A 4438-nucleotide genomic window follows, 5' to 3' on the forward strand; every position below is an offset into this window, starting at 1 on the left:
TCAAGGCTTATGATGAAAAAGAAATGCTTCCCACAAAGTTTTCTTGACTGATACTGATCATTTGAAGCATCCTGAGGTCATTGATGAAGAGATTAATAGTTTTCCACTTGTTTCAAAACAACCACCCTTTGCTCAGGTGGCAGAAAAATCCAGGGGCTGTTAGTGTAAGATATCTCCAAGCTGATAAAGGTATCAGAATACAGCTTTTGAAAAGAGTGACTGAATGTGCCATTATTATGATTGCTGTGCTGGAAGGCACAAGAAGGAGTAGTCCCTAAAGTTTTGCTACTCATGGAAGTTGTACTATGAGCATCTTTTCCAAGCTGTGTTCCTGAACACTTGCTTCTGTTGCAATGCTGTGTACTTGTCTGTGCTTTTTGCTCCCTAGCTGCATCAGAAAATGACCTATGACTCAGCTCTAGAAGATTTATTTTTAGAGAAAAACTGAAAGAGATCTAACAAACTGTTCACAGATGAAGTTTTTATTTCAAGTAGCCTAAAGTTATCTGCACAGCTGAGGAAAAACAAAATGTCTAAAAGATGTATGACGTTAGCCACTGTCTTATCATTACTTACTGAGACTTACAGAGAAAATAAAAGTCAACAGTAGGTGTCTAATTCATAAATAAAACAATGATGTTAGAACAACACCCCAACCACTCTAGTGCACTATTACAGATGCAGGCATTAAGATATCTGCAAAAATACAAATGCAGTCATAGCTATGATCTGAACACCAGAATAAATGATGCAAATATACAAAGCTTCCCTGAGGGACTTTACAAATCTCAAGAATCCTGATTTGTTCTTAGTTTCTTTCTTTTTTTTAAGAAGTCTGCATGCTTTGATACTCTGATATGGTGCATTTTTGCTTCCTAACAGTTCTTTGGTTTTGGTTATCAAACTGAAGTCATTTACTAAAATACTGCAATATTGAAGAAAAATACTAAAGATAGTTTACAATGTTGCATTTGGAACAAGCACATTCAGAAAAAAGGGGAAAAAATAAACAAACTAACAAAACTAAACCTTTAATTTCTGAGGGATCCTTGCCATTAGACTGTGCTGGTTCCATACCCAGATATAGAGGAGACTGCCTAGAAATCAAAAGTACAATTTGAAATTTTCGGAAACATGGAAATTTTCAGCTTCTCCTTCAAAAGTGTGTTCTGCTTCTCAGGTAATTAAAAACATTTTAGAAGGGGAAAATAAAGTTAAGAATAGAGTGAAAATCTCAGTGGGAAAAAAATACAAATCATTTTATCACTCTTTCTTCAGCAGTGCTCTGTAGTCCTTTCATCAAGTTCTTTGCAATTCCAGCCAACATTCTGATTTTATTTTTAGGCTGGACTCACAAAAGCTACACAGTCTACGGCAAAAATAAATATGTAACAAGTGAGATTCAGTCTCCCATTCCTTCACCTTTGCTGTGAAGGGACTTACATGCACATGGATTCATATTTGCCTCTTCTGTGAATCCTTCCTCAGAGCCACGTCACTGGTGGCAGGAAGCAGAACAATGTCAGGGATAGGATGTTGACTAGATAATTTCTTGAGGTGCCTCCTGGTCCTATTTTCTGTGAATTTTATGGTTGTACAGAAATCTGCCTCTTATGACAATGGCCAGGAGGAAGGAGGCTTGATTCTTTTGCTGTTTGAAGCAGGCAGGGGGTGGCAAAGGGAGTCCCCCTGTCGTAGTCTATGCTGCAGGTGAATCAGAGCCCCATCCTGGCTGCTTGTGCAACAGTGGCCTGCTACAGCTTGGGTGGGTCACACTTTCGGCAAAACTGATGGTTTGTTTGGCTAAATCAGAGGGTGCAGGTGATGAGTTCTGGGACAGAGTGTTCTTGCCAAATTGTTCCATCTAAGTCGGTCAGGAATTAGAGCTGCTGCAGCGTTTCCAGAAAAAAATAGCCATGGCTGCTGTCTGAATGTGGCCACGCAGTCAGTGAGCCCCTTTCCTTCCACCCATTAGCTCCTACCTCTTTGCTTGTCTCCAGGATATGCTTTAAACTTTGAACTACCTCTTGTCAAACCACATTGTCTGTTTTTATTTAATATCTCTCGCATTCTTCTTTCTCAGTAGAAACGTTATGTTTAGCCTTAATTACAATATTTTCCTATTGTTTAGGCTACTTCTGCCCACAGAAACACATCCATTTGCTTTCTACGGCTTCCAATATTGTGAACCCTCACAGCTTTATCTTTTTCATTCAGCTCTGCTGTATCCTACTCTCTTAAACATATATCTTATTAGAGGGTGCTAACAACAGAATGGTATAATTAAACTGCAGATTACTAGAGGACAGGTAGACATGGAATATGCATTTTTCCTATTCTGTCTGCCACATTGAGCCAGCAAAAGCAAAGTTCAGAATAACAAACCAATTAACTGACTATCACAAGGCGGCTACTTTACATTATTTCAAGCTTAGGCACATTTGACACACCAAGCCAAAGATGGTTTAATAATACCAAGAAGGAAGGGTCATAAAGGAGTCTGTTTTGTACCACTCAGTGTGTGGTTAAGGATGGAAGCTATCTTCCCTTCTACAGGCAAAATCTGCTCCACCCACACAAGGCTGAGGGTTTGGGGTCTGGGTGAGCACAATGTGGAATGACTGATGAAGTATGAGGTGAAATTCCCAGCCCTCTTTCTTAAAGCATGGGGTTGCTTGGAAACTCTTTTTGACTGGTACTTTGGTCTATATGCAGGAAGAGTGTCTGTAGCCCCTCTGCACCAGTTGCTCATGATATTTAGATCACTAGAATGGGATAAAGGTAGTTCAGTGGCTTCCCTGTTGCCTAGCTCTTCATATGTTGCTGTGGGGATTTTGGTGGGATGATGTGTCCTCACTGGTGTGCTGGCTGTCTAGTACAGGTGACTTCTGTTTTCCTACTTCAGTCTGAAAAGCAGGTGTTAGGAGGCTCAGAAGTACTTAGAAATTTTGTTCAGAGTAGAAACTTCAGTTCATCCTAAAATGTATACATTAATAATCTCTGCATTGCAATCAGCTTCCTATTTGTTAATATCTTCCAGAGCTGCTCTTCCAGCCCATACAGTTTGCCTCTAAATACCCTGTTGAAGAGATTAGCAGCTCTGAAAACTCTCAGCTCACTACCTAGCGCTTTGTTTTTTGACAGGCTCTACTCAAAGTTCAAGATTTACCCTGAATTCTCTAACTCCTGGAGGTAATTCACTTTGGAAGAGCTGTTCAGCTGGCTCATCAGAGTGCTAGTTGTTGAGCTAATGAAGAATGCATGAGTAGCAATAATGCAGTAAATTGAGGTCTGGACTGAAAAGTATCACAGAACTGCAAGAAACAATGAATAGGCACAGTCAGAGTGGATCAGTGCAGTGCATGTTTATTTAGGAAGCTCTGAGTCTGGCTGAAAAGGTTCACACTGCATGGTAAGGGTCTTTCTTGCTGCCGTTGTTGCTATGCTAAGATGGGACAACTCCCACGGTTCCCGTTCTCTCCAATACGATGTAGGCAGGAACTGGGTTTATGTGACAGAGATCCACTAGGAATCAAATCTAGAAAGAGTGGGCAACAAGTCATCATGGAATAGAGCAGAAGATGGATACAAAATTCAGCTTCCTATTCCCTCAAACCTCTACCTTGTGCTGCAGAGCTACTTATGTATCACAGGATATTCCTCAAGCATAGAAGAGGGGGAATAACTAGCCTCTAAACTGACACATTTTCTGGCAGTAAAGGCAGATGCCTGGGTCTGAGGTTGGGCCTTTACTAGTTCTTACCATGTGTGAAACCTGAACAACACTTGGATACAATTTTTTGATTGTAATCCATATATGTGTCTGTAGCAAGCTTTAGAATAAAAATAGCAGAGACTACACATATGCTATTATGGTATATGTGTACTTGTTTTAGCTATCTTGTATGTCTGAAGCAAACACTGTCATGTTATTTCCATAATCCCAGAGCACCCTGGAAGCATTATGAAGCTGAGTCAAACCCCTTCGTGCTGCTATCCTGCAAGATCAAGTTTTGCGACAAATCAGCCGAAAAACCATGCCGGTTCAGTTACACTGCTCAGTGTGTTGAGGATGAAGAGCCATGGTTTTACCTCATCCTTACAAACGCGCCTTTGTGGGGAAAAGCAAGTGATGAGTACACAGTCCACATTTCTTTTTAGGTCCTCTAATCCAGCCTGTAGTTATTCGGGCTTTGAATGTGATTCTCGCTTGTATTGGCAAATAGTCCTGTTATATCTAGTTACTTAATTACATGTATCGGCTGGCTAGTTCTTAGGTGCATATGATTAGTGGGGCAATAGCACTGCTAGTAGATAGGGCTGCAGGAAAATACTAATTTCAGTGTGAGTGAGAGGGCTGTGACATGACCCAACAGAGCCATGAAATGGTAAAATAACAGTTTACTGATGGGAACTAACTGAGCAGTGTTGCAGTAAT

This window comes from Dromaius novaehollandiae, chromosome Z (genome assembly GCF_036370855.1).
Source record: "Dromaius novaehollandiae isolate bDroNov1 chromosome Z, bDroNov1.hap1, whole genome shotgun sequence".
NCBI classification, from domain to species: Eukaryota; Metazoa; Chordata; class Aves; order Casuariiformes; family Dromaiidae; genus Dromaius; species Dromaius novaehollandiae.